Source organism: Ictidomys tridecemlineatus, chromosome 2 (assembly GCF_052094955.1).
Source record: "Ictidomys tridecemlineatus isolate mIctTri1 chromosome 2, mIctTri1.hap1, whole genome shotgun sequence".
Lineage (NCBI taxonomy): Eukaryota > Metazoa > Chordata > Mammalia > Rodentia > Sciuridae > Ictidomys > Ictidomys tridecemlineatus.
In genome coordinates, this window is record NC_135478.1 from 20,288,516 (window position 1) to 20,303,742 (window position 15,227).

At 44.8% G+C, this 15,227-nt stretch overlaps 1 non-coding gene across 1 annotated transcript; it reads right to left on the reverse strand.

Annotated features, from left to right (window-relative positions):
• Positions 1 to 1,584: 1,584 nt before the first annotated feature.
• On the reverse strand, positions 1,585 to 1,657 carry Trnam-cau (transfer RNA methionine (anticodon CAU)). Its single transcript has one exon. It is a non-coding gene; the product is annotated as a tRNA-Met (tRNA).
• Between the last annotated feature and the right edge of the window lie 13,570 nt (positions 1,658 to 15,227).

A 15,227-nucleotide genomic window follows, 5' to 3' on the forward strand; every position in this document is an offset into this window, starting at 1 on the left:
AGATTCCCACCCACATTTTCCCACCTAAGTTTGGGAGTTGATAAAACATCAACAACAACAACAGAAACAAACAAACAAACAAACAAACAAAAAACCCTGGCCCAATGGAGAAAATTATAATGTATAATGGGGCTGTCACTTCAGTGCCCTAACCCAAAGCTGGTCTCCTGGGTGAGGTCCAGTACTTCAAATCTTTCTATTATGTCTTCTTTAAAACCTGCCTGTCTGGGTCCCATTCTCTTGGCCTTTATTTTATTTTATTTTTTTTGGTGCAAGAGCTGTTCATCTTTTTTCCTTAGTTTTTACCCCAGGCTTTGCAAACGTGAGGCAAATGCTTTGCCACTGAGCTACATCTCAGCCCAGGAGCTGGTTTCTTCTGGTAAACAGCTAACACCCTGATGTGTTGGTGACACATGCAAACCTTGGTGAGCATTGATCTCAAAGGTCCTTTCTTCCAAGGAGCAGCTCTAGTTGTAGGAAGCCCAAGCCCTCTGGGGACAAGGTTTCCGGGGAGGCTTTGGGAGCCATGGCGTTCCAGTGGTCAGACCACCCTGTGATGCTCCTCTGTGCTGAGATGTCCCCAATTGTGCGGTTATCATCTGGAAGAGCCTTAATCATAGGCCATGTGCAGTGTCACCACCAGGTGGCAGTGGCACCATGTTCCTGACGCCCAACGAGTGAGTTTTCCTGAGGTGCAGAGAGGAGGTGGTCAGAAATAGAGCCCAGGTTCTGGAACCACTCAGTAGAATGGAACTTACTGTTTTGCCACTTAGAGACTCCAGGCCTTGGGCAAGAGGCTGGATTTATACCTCCCTTACCTCCTCTATAGTGTATTTGAGTCACTGATAGTCTCAGACTAAGAATTGGGTCACTGCAGCAGAGTTCAAGCTAAGCCTCAACCTCCCAGGATCATAATTTATTGAGAGTTTATTATGATTCAAGTTTTCTCTGAGATCTTTATATATATGAATTAATTTACTCCCCAGAAAATCCTGTGAAGCACATCTTATTATCATCCTTATTTTCCAGATGAAGAAACTGATACACAGAGAGGTCCAATGTCACCCCCAGCTAATATGAGGCAGAGCTGGGATTAGATCCCAGGGAGCTGGCTTCAGAGCCCCCCAGCCTAACTCTTTGGTCATCACACCACTTCTAACTCCAGTAGTCATTACACTGTGTTCCCATGTAGCAGTCACTTGTGGCAGACTGTTTTCTGAGGAAGACAGTAAGATCAGAAGAAATGCAGAGGGATGCTTTGTCATCAAGTCACCCCAAAGCCTTGTCAACTTTCCTGAGCTCAGGACCTGAGGTCCTAAGGTGGTTGGAAGAGTCATCTGCAAAACAGTTCTCAGCATCCCTGTGAGTTCCTCTACTCTAGTTGACAGGGTCCCTGCAGCCTGGCTTCTTAGAGGTGGGGGCACTTGCAAGGCAGGGACTGTTAGCTTGCTTCAGGGGCTGTCGCTCTTCTTTGGGGCCCATCTTGAGGGTCTAAAACTCATCGCCTAATCTCCCCTTGTATATTCTAGTGTTCCTGCATTTCTCTCAGGCTAGTGGTAGCTGAGGCTCCTCTTATTTTTTTTGTGGTGATGCTGGGGATTGAACCCAGGGCCTTATGCACATGAGGCAGGCACTCTACCAACTGAGCTATACCCCCAGCCTAGCTGAGGCTCCTCTTGGACCACAAGTCTGATAGTCATCTAGTGATGGCAGAGGGAATTCTGGAAGGAACATTTTAGAGCGGTCACACTGGTCCTGACTTGCCCACCTCTGGAATGTATTTTTAACACAATGGAATAATAATCTCTGTGTTTTAGGCACTGCTAATTAGGGTTTTCTATTACAGTCACACCCGACCCTAAAGGCTATGCATGGCCTGTAGATTGTAGAGGCTAAGAGTACAGATTCTTTAGGTAACCAGACAGCTGGTCTCACACCTGCCACCTGCCAGCAAGGTGAGTCTGGGACACTCACTAACTTCTTTGTCTCTGTTTCCTCATCAGGAAAATAGAAATAAAACCAAACACCTATCTTGCAAGGTTGTGGCAAGGATTGGAGGACAAAGGAAAATATAGTGCATTTAGAAAACATTAAGCATAAGATTCTGGGAACAGTCCCTGGTAGACAGCAAGTGCTCCTTAAGTGCTCTTATTGTTTTTGTGCAGACAGAAGCACGTGTGTGTGTGTGTGTGTGTGTGTGTGTGTGTGTGTGTGTGCGTGCACTCACACACCAGCATGTGCAACACAATCTGCAGGATATTACTGTCCCCATTGGTGCTGTCTGATGAGAAGGTCAACCTCCTGACCCCAAGGGCTTTCTTCCTGCATGTGGCTGCTGTCTCTCCCCATCTGATTTCTTGTCCAGAAATGGAGTTGGACTCTCTCTGAGATGCAGAGCAGTTTTCTTCTCCTGCCATGGCCATGGGGTGGCGATGCTCCCCGAGAATGTCCTAGACTCCGTGCCCTGCAGCCCTCCCTTGTCTTTACTATGCTGAGGGTCGGGAGGTGTTTTAGTTCCCCCAGGGAGTGGGGTAAGTAGGGCTGCCGGATTTACCAAATAAAAATACAGGCTATCCAGTTAAATTTGAGTTTCTTGTCAACAACAAATAATGTTTTAGTAGACCCGTGTCCCCAATATTGCATTTTATCTGCCAACTCTAGGTGTGGAACCCTCTCCCCCATATCTGTTTGTGATCTCTGACATATCCTTCATCCCCTGCAGTTTCCATCTGGTGGGCGGGTTGGGGGTAGGTCTGTTTTTAGGGACTCCCGGTGGCTGTCTCTCATGTGGCCCCTTAGCTTTCTAGTGCCTCTCCTCATCTCTGCTTTGTGAACCCTTTTCACCACTGGAGTGGAGAGAATTAGTACTAACTATCTTGGGTCTTCAAAGTTTCTAGATTTCCTGCCCTGACTCTTTTGGATACTTACAACTCAAGCATGACTTTAAAATTAAAAAAAAAAAAGTGCCAGATGCATTGGTGCACACCTGTAATTCCAGTGGTTGAAGAGGATAAGGAAGGAGGATTGCAAGTTCAAAATAAGCCTTAGCAACTAAGTGAGGGCCCTAAGCAACTTGGAGAAACTCTCTCTCAAAATAAAAAATGAAAAAGGGTGGGGAGGTAGCTCAGTGGTTACGTACCCCTGGGTTCAATCCCTAATACCAAATTTCTTTTTAAATTGACAGATAATAATTGTACATCTTTATAGGGTGCAGTGTGATGCTTCAGTCCAATTATATATTTTGTACTACTCGAGATAGTTAGGGTATCTGTCATCTTGAACATTTATCTTTTCTTTTTGATGAGAACATTCAAAATCTTCTTCTCTTCTAACAATTTCGTAGTGTACAATATAATATGCAAAGCTGACTTTTGAAATTGAAAGTTGAGCCAAATTTTTGACTCCCTCCTTCTCCCATTCCTTAGGTCTCAGCTGCCTGGGGCAGAAGAAGAATCAGGATGCATAAGCAAATGCAGCAAATGTTTCCACGTGTTCCCCAACGACACACAGAGGGGCTCCTTTAAATCTCCAGCAATCTGGCCTTATTCTTGTCCAGACCCTTTGTTTCCATGGCCACTGGGATGCTCCTTGTTGCAGTTGTCAGACTATTAAAGGACAGGTTACCTGGGCTATTCACATCTCCCTCTCCCATGATCTGCCAGAAAATTTAGCAATCAGCAGTTTATGTGGCTTCCCAGAGAGGAACTGTCATTGTGCCTGTGTTGTAAATCTGTGCCAAATACGTGGCATCTGAGAGAATCCCAGCCCATCCATCTGCTATGTGGTCAGGACTGAACTGAGCAGAGACAGGAGACTATGGAGACTTTGGAACCTTAGTGCTTTGAAGTGGCCAAGTACACCTTCCGGCAGATGTAGCTGCAGTGTCCCTGCGTCTTCCTGCCTGAGCAGCTGCTGAATGAGCTTAGGACTCACAGCCTGGCCTCTGCAGATGTGTTCAGGGGACTGAAGAGACCTGGGCATGACGTTACCTACATAGCACGGTGAACCTGTGAGACCAAGGGAAATGGGGGTTGAATTCTGGCCATTGGTTGGTTTTCTTTTCAGCCATCAGGCTAAAAATGTACCCATTTGTGTTAGTCACTGAAGAAAGTGAATGTGTGACGAAGAGAAGCGTCCTACACTTGGCAGACTAGCTATGAATTCACACTTCCTGATTCAAAGCTGCTGACATTTTTGGAAGATCCAAATTTAATCAAGGCATTCTCAAAAGATCCAAACTGAATCAGAGAGACGTGAGGCCCTATTAGCAGCACGAATCTTGACTAGTTGGGACTGTGTTTGCTAGGGAGGATACTTTCCACTAGAAGGGATAGGAAATTTGATTTTCACTTGGGGCTTGGGAGAGGGGCCTGTTTTAAGTCACATTAAACTTGGAAAGAACATATTTGTGCCTGAGATGCCCTGTATACCCCAACGTGGAGCTTGGAATGTCTTGGAAACTTAGTGGGTTTTGAAACATGTTATTTCAGCCTTGAGAATTGTAGGTTCCAAAAAAGTCTTATTTATTTTTCTACCTATTGTAAATATCAAATTTTTTTTTCTGCTCCAGAAACATAATCTTATGTAAATGCTAAATATGCAAAACATGAAAATGGTCTGCCTTGCCCCGCCTGTTCCTCTCTGATGTCTACCAAGTCTGTCTGCTTATTATTTCTTGTCCCACTGGACTATAAGCTCCATGAGGGCAGGGTTTGTCCTGACGCTCACCACTGCAACCCAGCACTTTGACATTGTCAAATATAGAGTGATGAGAAGACCTCTGAGGCTAAGCAAAGCACATCATTTACCACTATTAACATTTCTGTTGGTATAACAATGAGGGTCTCCCTCCATTTCCATGCAATTTCCCTTTTCTCTCCCTTTCCCTCCCATCTCATGTCTCTGTTTAATATCAATCTTTTCTCCCTGCTCTTCCTCCCTGCTCTGTTCTTAGTTGCTCTCATTATATCAAAGAAGACATTTGGTATTTGTTTTTTAGGGATTGGCTAGCTTCACTAAGCATAATCTGCTCTAGTGCCATCCATTTCCCTGCAAATTCAATGATTTTGTCATTTTTTAGTGTTGCGTAATAATAAATAAGGAGGGAAATGAATGACAGTAGATGGGGTAGAGAGAGAAGATGGGAGGGGAGGGGAGGGGGGATAGTAGAGGATAGGAAAGGTAGCAGAATACAACAGTTACTAATATGGCATTATGTAAAAATGTGGATGTGTAACTGATGTGATTCTGCAATCTGTATTTGGGATAAAAATGGGAGTTCATAACCCACTTGAATCTAATGTATGAAATATGATATGTCAAGAGCTTTGTAATGTATTGAACAACCAATAAAAAAAAGAAAAAAATGTATATATTATAAAAAAAACATTTCTGTTGGCATCCTCTTGGGTATCTATCTTGTGCTCTAATACATTTATTAAGTAGTTCCTACTTGGGATCTTATTCAGTCCTTACGTTACAGAGCTGATGCTTTCTGGGTAACTGAGGCAGCACAGATAACCCCTCCCCTTCAAGCCCTAATTTTTGTGATCAAGTCAGAAAGATTCCAGACATGTCACTCAGAGTAACAGGCATGAGTTTGTTTGGGAAACGGGACATTGTCAATGAAAGAGTGGGTCCTCTCATGTCTCATCTGCACTCCAATTGATTGGGGATTCTAGAGAAGTTTCCGGAGAGTCCTTCCCAGGTTCACCTTTTGACTTTTGACTGACAGCAGGATGACATCAAACTTTCAAGTCCCCTCTGTCATGACAATTCTAGGTTACCTTGGCCCAGGCTGACCAGTTCTAGTTGGGCTCTTAACCATAGATTCTTACAGATTTTATGGTTAGGAGGAATTATCCTTATCTTCCTGAGTTCCAGAGTCTGTGGGTCTTCTGGGTTCCTCTTATTGACATTATTTTGGTCCTGCATCTCTCCTGCAGACAACCTGTAGTTTGCGGAGGAATGGGACATATCCTGTTCACTTAGGCCAGGCTGTGTTATAGGCAGACTGTTTCTTGGAAAAGAAAGCATGTGGGGTTCAGCACAGAGGGCCATTTTATAGAATCATTCCTTAACCTCTTGTTCTGTTCCCACCACACACATCTGTCTTTCCAATATCACTTACAACAAGCATATGCAGTAGGCACGTATATCCCCATTGTATAGAGGAAGACACTGAGGCTTTGAGAGGTTAAACAACTGGCCAAAGCCTCATGTTTGGTAGGTAGCAGAGTGAGTGTTCAACCTTGGCTCAAACCCTGTGATGTACCTTGCTTCTCTCTCTCCCTCTCTCAATTATGGCTTAACTGATGTATAACTCATATGCCAAATAATTTGCTTATTTAAAATGTACAGTTTAGTAGTTTTTAATATAGTCGCAGAGTTTTACATCCATCACCACAATTATTTTTAGACTATTTTCTCCATCCCCCAAAGAAACTCACCCATTAGTAATTCCTGCCTATTTCTTTCCCAAGGCCGCAGGGTATACAGGCTTAGGATTGACTAGTCCAAATAATTTCAGCAGGCTCTGAGGTACAGGGGCTGTCCCTAGGTGCCTGGTGATCAGAGTAGGTGGACAATGGCCCAGAGTTTGAGAACTTGATAAAAGTGTCAGTGGGGTCATGGGCTTTGGATTGGTTGGTTTGCATATGAACTGGCATGCTCCAAGTCAAGTTGATTTTCTTTTAAACCACCTCTGGGAGTTGGCTAGTCTTGAGAAAGTGGTCCCTCGAGGATGAGCAAGGCAGCAAGATGTCAAAGCACCAAAAGTAAGGACTAGAAGGGCGTGATGACCACATCACTCAAAGGTGAGATTTCTCTCCCTGCTGAGGCCTGTGATTGCCAGCAGCCTCCCCTAGGGAAGGAGGGGTGGCTTCTGCTCTCCTGCCCCCTCCCACCTTTTTTTTTTTTTCATTCAAGCTACTGCTCGGGACTCCACTAAGCCTAAGTAGATGGAGGCAGGATACAAGTGTTGACTTGCAGTGGCACCATCAGTATGCCCATGGTCCTGGGTTTGCCCAGAGGCCTGCTATTTATGATCCTCACTCACATCAGGTCCACAGGACGGACACACACACACACACACAGAGAGAGAGAGAGAGAGAGAGAGAGAGAGAGAGAGAGAGAGAGAGAGAGAGAATCTTGATTTCCTAAGTGAGAGTGAGACTAGGCCATGGTGCTGCATAACTCATAGAGCCTCATGATGAGCTCTGTCTAGCCCAGGTCAATGCAGGTAGCCCACCTAACTCTTCGAGGGGCCAGTTCAGCCTCCTCCAAGAAATCCCTCCTTAAATCCTCTCTCTTTCCATACTGATCTGGTGGAAAGATCCAGTTGAGGGTGACCACTTTCTTGATAGGTCTGCCTGTGGGGCGTTGTGCCTCAAACTCCCATGCTACTTAACAGGGATGGGGAAGTATCCTCAGGACTGAGGCCGGAGAGCCTCCATTTTAACATCCTACTCCACAGGCACCAAGACCGTGCACCTGCTTGGGGTTTCTTCTATTCCTACTGCCTGATATTGGGCTTCAGGATTCAGAGAATTGAGTTCTGCTCTTTATAGTCGAATAGAATCACAAAGTAGCAAGATCCTGTTCTCCATAGACTTGTGGAAAGATGTTACTCAGGTCCTGTTGACAACTCTGCCCACCCAGAGCTGCCCTGGGGAGGCGCCGGAGCTGCTCAGATGGTAGGTAGCTGCCTCCAGGGACTGCCTGGTCTGGTTTCCCTCATCTTATTTACCAAAGACATTTATACACTAAGGAGAGCCCTGGGGGGCTGGAGGCGGGGCTTACAGGAAGGCAGATGGTTTGGAGAGACCTCTGGGACATGAATTCTGGGTAGAGTTGAGACTTTTACCTGAGATTTTTATCTGTTTATCCCTAAAAATCACAAATGCCCTCCTGGTATCCACCTGGCTTGGAAGGTTGTGTTAAATCCACAAAAGCAGGTCTTACTGGGACTTTCTAACATATCTAGAGGTTGCAGGGAGGAAAAGTGAGTGGGGTTTAAAATAGAGCTTTCATTAAGCCACAGTCCTGAGAAGACATATTTCCTAATTGTCAGTTCTCCACTTTTTTGAAGATTGTATACTTTTGTGTATACACACACACACACACACACACACACACACACACAGAAAGGCATTTCATGTTTCTGAAACCCAGAACCCTTAAAGTGTGTCTCAAATAGTGATCACAGAAGCAATAGGCTCCCTCTGGAGCTGAGCTTCTGTAGGGCACTTCATGATAAATTTATGAAAGCCACAGGAGCCAAATCTTTATAAATAATTCTGGCACCTTCATTACTCATGATTTGCCATCAGCCCACTGGGGGCAATTAGTTTCCATGGAAAGGAGAGGCTTTTCCCATTCACACACTTGTGCCCATCGCACTTTGATTTTTGTGGACTTTTTATTTCCTCAAACTCCAGATTCATTTTGCAATGTTGGAGATTTGACTTTTTTTTTTTTTTAAATAATGAAAACACTATAAAACAGTTGTGCTGCATTTGAATCTAAGGATGTACGTATCCATTTGGGGTCCTCTTCTAACAGGTTTGAGCCCCTACGGCTCACTGGGCACTGTGTTAGGAACGGGGTGCCGAGCCCTTGCAGGCACGTGTGAGCTGGAGATGGTCATGTAGGTCAAGATTGAGGAGCAGAAGTCACTGGAAGCGGGCTGCCACCCAGGCCCTGACCAGCAGATAAGATCGGGAGAAGGTTTTAGTCAGCTTTTGCATCACTGTGACCAAAATACCCAACAAGAACGACTTTGAGGAGGGAAAGTTTATTTGAGGCTTGTGGTTTCAGAGACCTCAGTCCATAGACAGCCCAAGGTTCTGGGCCCAAGGGGAGGCAGCACATGATGGCTGAAGGGGCCAGTGGAGAAAAGCTGCTCAGCTAACGATGGGGCCTGGAAACAGAGAGAAGCCTCAAGAAAGATTAAAGACTTCCAAGGCACATCCCCCAGTGACCCACCTCCTCCAGCCACACCCCACTTGCCTACAGTTACCACCCAGTCAGGCCATTCAAACTTGGATGGATCAGAGCTTATAGCTCTTGTCCTCTAATCATCTCTCCTCGGAATTGTCTTGCATGAACTGGAGCTTTTGGGGGACATCTCCATCCAAACCATATCGGGAGGATAGCGAGAAGGACTGTTGGGTTTTGAAGGAAGAGTCCTCGAGGTGCAGGGAACAGCATGTGTGAAATCTTAGGGGTCTGAACCATGCAGAGGTCTGAGAGCAGAAAGGACATTCCCCCATCCTGCTGGATCCTGGGGAGGTAGCTAGACCTTGGAGGGACAGTACAGTGTTTCTAAGCAGAAAGGGCTTTTGATGACTGGTGCTTCTAAGAGGAGAAATATGATCCTCATTTAGAAAATACCATTTAGAAAATACCAAAAGCTTAAAAATCACTTTTTTGTTTTTGCAAATAATAGGATCATATTAATAAAATCAAAGTGGAATGTAAATAAAGGAGACTGGTTTGAGGAAAATAGCCCAAAGAATTTCAAGTTAGATTTGGAAACTGTAATATATATGCAAGATATTACATATATTTTTATATTGGACATACATAAGCATATATAATGTATACATATGGAGTATGTATATGCATGTGTGGGTATGGTATATATATATATGCATATATTTATTTTTAAAATTGAGGTCTATTATATATGGTAAGATTTTAAAATTTTAAGCTTTAAGAATTCTCACATATGCATATTCCAAGAAACAGAACACTTCCATCATTTAAGAATGTTCTCTCATGCCTCTTTCCAATCAATCCTTCTAGTCCAGTGGTCTTCTGTCCCCAAAGATTACTGCTGTCTGTCCCTGAGCTTCCTGTTAATGGCATTGTGTAGTATGTGCTCTTGTGTGTGTGTGTGTGTGTGTGTGTGTTGGTATATGTTTGCTCAAGTTTAAATGCTTGAGATTAAATGATTTTATTGCAAGCTTGATAGTTGATTCTTTTTCATCACTGAGTAGTATTCCTGGTAATAGTCTGTTTATACATTCTTCTCCTAATGGACATTTGTGTTGTTTCCAGTTTTTGGCAATTGTGAATTAATTAGTCATGAACATTTTTGTACATCTTTTTTTTTTTTTGGCTTGGAGGATACAAACTGATTTCTCTTAGATTAGGCATGAAACCAGTTTATGCTTTCAATAAGAGTGAATTATATTTTTAACCTGGATAATTTAGCATCAAGCTGCAATCCCTGGACACTCACATTTCTGGAAGCCTTGGCAAAGGAGCCTAGGGCTGGAAGTTAGAATCCCCGGGTCTTGTAGGTTGTGCTGATCACCTCATTCTCCGGCACTAAGTTCTTTGTAACATCAGTGTTTTGGATATGGACGGCGAACGTCAGTAAAATACTGTGGGTGGCAGTATGATCACCAAATGTTGTCTCACGTTTCCTTTCACAATCTCCAATCCTACTCCCAGTTGAGCCAGGAAGGCCATATGTCCTTCTTGGCCTCTCGAAAGCCAAACCAGAACATGAGGGGAACTCATGCCTGAGTAATTGGAAGCACTACCTGATGAATAAAAGATCGCAGTTCTCTTCTTCATCCTGCCTTGCCCCCCATCCAGGAAAGGTTCATTGAGTGAGGTATGAGTAGAGGTGGAGAAGAAGAAAGGGGACAGTGATGTTGCTGATAAAGGGCAGCAGCTTAAAAAACAACCACCATTTTATTATACCTCACAATTTTGTGGGCTAAGAATTTAGGTAGGGCTCAGCTGGGTGATTCTTCTGCTCCATGTGGTATGAACTGGGGTTGCTCAGGAGTATTTAGCTGGTGAATGGCTGACCTGGAGGGCCCCCGATGGCTTCACTCACATCAAAGCATGACTAGAATTCTGGGCTTAGCTGGAACCGAGGACTGGTGCTCCTGTGCATGGCTTCACCATGAGGATGGACTTGGGGTGCCTGGTCTTCTCATATGGTGGCTCAGGGAGACTATTTTAAGGAGCAGGAAACTGCTAGATTGCTAGGTCTGGGTCCAGCAATAGATGCAAGTTAACAGTGTTCCTTCTTCATTTTCTGTTGTTCAAAGCAGCCACAAAACCCACCCACATTCAAGAGGAGGGTACATAAATCTTACTTTATGGAGAGAAATGTCAAAGAATTTGTAACCGTGATAATCTGCCACAAGGGACTCTGTCTCCCAAACCCCATGGAGGAGGAAGGACACAGGAGTCCCTAAATAGGTTTCTAGAGTATCAAAGCAGATTGGCACCACTTATGGTGTTGATCTGTTGGAAACAGCAAGACCCTGAGAAGAGATAGCTGTGCAGTGTACATTACACAGAGTCCTCTGAATCCCAGCATGGTGTGTGAGCAGAGGAATTACTGCCTTACATCCAGGCTCATGGAAGACACACATAAGAGACACACACACACACAGAGAAGGCATCAGGGGATACTTAGCAGGGACCAGTGTGGAAAGAGCTCTGAGGACCAGATGGGATGCTGGTCATCTCAGTGATACTAGTGTAGTTCAACAGTATCAAAAAACTACATCATCCTTCCTCCCAGATCCCACCATTATGCCCTAACCTTGATGCCTTGGGTTTATGCTAGCCCCTGACCTTAGGCACAACCCGGGACAATGGAATGGGTCCTTTTGCAGGTTGGGTTCCTGAGCATCAGATTCTGAGATGGAGATTAGCTTGCAGGATGTTCTTTTAGGGTGTGCTCTTGGGACCAACTCCAGAGCTGGGCAGAGAAACAACTTGAGGGACAATGGAGTCCTAATGAAGACATCAGCCAACCCTACAGGCAGCTCTGGAGCTGAGATGGACTTGCAAAGCTGTTCTGACTTGGGGCAAGGGTGGTAAATGCTCCTGTACTGATCAGACCTTGGATGCAGCCCCAGGAAACAGGAACATAACCTTGGGTATGGAGGCTCCCTTCACCTAAGCCAATCACCAAAGGATCAGACAGCTGAGGGCTCTCTGTCAGCAGTACTCCAAGCAGCTGGGACAAAAATTTGTTTACTCCACAGGGGAGATCTGGAAGGCACATCCTAGTACAGGACTTATTGGAAAAAATCATGAGGAATCATAAAATAATGAAGCTAGTTACATTACCTCACTACCTAAATTCATGCACTGTGAGTCATGCCTCCAACACATGCATTCTTTCCATTATTCAAGAACAAAGTCCATATGAGCCATTACTCTGGTACACGACTGAGAATCTTCAATGTGCCTTTTAGAAAGAGGGAAGGCCCCTTATCTTCCCCCCACCACAGACTTGGACATAAAACTGTGACCCACATTGCCATTTGCTAAATGCCTCACGGGAGGGATCGTTTCTCTTTTGTTTTCTCTGGTGAAAGGATAGAGAAACCCATAAAATAAGAAGTCCTTATTTCTTGATTTTCGTAGATTCATGAATCAAATACTATAGGAGCCAGGAGCCTTGAATAATAACTGCTTTTAGCAAGAAATGAGCCTTTTTGCCAGGTTGTCATTGGGATTACGAGATGATCCCCATGTGCTAATATTTACTTAGAGTTAACTAATATGCTGTGGCTGAGACACCTTTCCATCTTCAAAATAGGAATGACTGGTTGTGAGCAAAACCAAAAAATGAACTGGGCACGAGGTAGGACAAAATGAGCCCAGCCAGCAACATATTGTGGTCATGAAAATCCCAGGATTCCTCAGGCAGGAAGTCTGGGGGACTCCATCTAACAAAGAAGAACAAGGATTTCTTCTTGAGGAATTGTCTTAGTTTGGGCTGCTATAACAAAGCACTTAGACCAGATGGCTTAGAAGCAGCAGAAATTTATTTCTCATGGTTCTAGAGATTGGAAGTACAGGATCAGGGTGCCCAGGAGGGTAATTTTGGTGAGCACTTCTTTCAGGTTGCAGACTGACAACTTCTTACTATATCGTCACACGGTGAAAAGAGGGCTGGAGAGCTCTCTGGGTCTGTTTTGTGAAGGTACTAATTCCATTCATGAGAGTGGAACCACCCAACAGCCCCATCTCCTAATACTATTATTTTGGGGGTTAGGATTTAACATATGAATTTCAGGGGGCACAAATATTCAGTCTGTTTCAGGGGGCCATTGATCCTTCCATGCTGCTCAAATGAATGTTTTGTGATGATGAAAATGTTCTATATTGTTTTTTCCAATATGGTGGCCATTGAGTACTAGAAATGTGACTGGTGTGATGGAGAAGCTAAATTTCAAACTATTTAATCTGGCTTGTCTGCCGTATCAGACAGCTAGGTCTAGAGTCTTACTTTCTAAGCATGATCTTAGGAGAAGCAGCATCCACATCACTTGGGCATTTGAGAAACAAAATATAGACTCCCAGTTTCCACTCTGGACCTCTGACTCAGAACCTGCATTTCAGCAGGATTTCCATTGTCTAAACTGAAGGTGACTTTTTTTTTTTTTGTACTGGGGACTGAACTCTGGGATACTCAACCACTGAGCCACATCCCCAGCCCTATTTTGTATCTTATTTAGAGAAAGGGTCTCACCAAGTTGCTCAGCACCTCGCCTTTGCTGAGGTTGGCTTTGAACTCTCAATCCTCCTGCCTTAGCCTCCCAAGACCTAGGATTACAGGCATGTGCCATAGCGCCCAGCTTTGAAGATGACTTTTGAAGACCAGCCCCCATTCCAAATCCTCACATCCTATTATCATATGATTGAAGATGGAGAAGGGTGAACAGAGGATTGGAAAGGCATGGCAGAATCCTAGGGTTCAGAATGAAAGGGCTGTTAGAACCAGGTAGTTTCCTGGCAGGTGGTTGTGGGTGGAGGCAGGTCCTGTGAAGGGACAGTCTCTCCTGGAGAGTTTGCTGCCAGCACTCAGGAGAACAGCTGGGAACCCACGTAGATGTCCCAATTGCTCTGCAGGACAGCAGGTTCAGATCCCAACATTCCTGGCGGTCCCCTGGCAGGCCTTTTAGATGGGTGGTGCCTGCCTGAAAGACCAGCCTTCTCTCTTTATCCTTCATTTTGTCAAATTCAGAATCCTCTGAACTGACTGAAAAATATCTTTTGTGCTTTTCTTTTGGGTCAAACGCATTTTACCTTATGTTTTTGTGTCTCAGATGGTTTCTTTTCTTTTCTCATCTCTCCCCACCCCACCTCATTTCTGCTTTAGCGTGAGCTGTCAAGGCTGTTCCTGCAACCCATTCTTACTTGTTTTAATTGCTACATCATGTTTTTGAGAAAGCCTGGAGTTCCTGTGATTTCTGTCCTCCCCTCCCTCCCTTCCCTCACCAGGCTTATGTCTGTCTTTTTTAAATACACGCTTTGCTTTCCTCGCTGATGTTCTTTCCCTGGGGGCTTTGTGGTTGTTTCTCTCTCCACATGGCCCTCCGTTTTGATTTCCCTGTGTTCCTGCTATTTATGTGTAAGAGCTATGAAATCTGAGCAGTAACGCTCGCTGGCAATGGAAGACGTGCTCAGCCTTACTGCACTCTCCTGTTCTTTTTGAGTTTGCTTTAAGAGAATCCTTCCCGATCTCTCTGTTAGCAAAACAGCAAGACTTTTTTGCTGCTCAAGCTGGGAGGTAGGAACAGGGGAAATGGATGGCATCAGAAGTACACAGAGAAGGGCCACTCAACGAGGGCTGTGGAGAAGATATTAAACACTTTTCCATCTGTCCAGTACGTAGCCATTCACTGATTGAACATTGCAAACCTTGAGTTCCTGGTGGAAGCCACACAGAGAACGGAACCACCTGAGCCTGGGCCTCAGAAGCTCACATACAGCTGGAGGTTACCAAACATGAATGGGGGACTCATGGAACAAAGTTCATTGCTAATGTCTTCATGGCAAGAGTGGAGGAGTGAAGCTTGCTCCTGTCCCCAAATCTGAAAATAGGGAAGGAGCCAGGTGGCTAGAGCACTCACCATTTTGGAGTTGACCTTTGGGGTTTACCAAATGTTTCTTTAGGAAAGAGTGGTGGAAGGGAACAGGACAGGGAAGAGTCAGAAAGGGAGTGAAGGAAACAGGTGATATGGAGGAAAGAGGCAAGTCGCTCAACAAGAGAGGCTCACATGGGACACCAAAGGCCTTGGGGAAATCTATATGGAAACCCAGGAGGTGGAGGCAGTGAGGCCTCAACCCTGGTGGTGAGAGTGGACAACCTCTGGAGGAGCAAGTTGGCTTTGAAACAACTCTATGAGTCTTTACCGTTAGAACTGTTCTAACCTTGGGCGCCCAGGGGTGTTTCA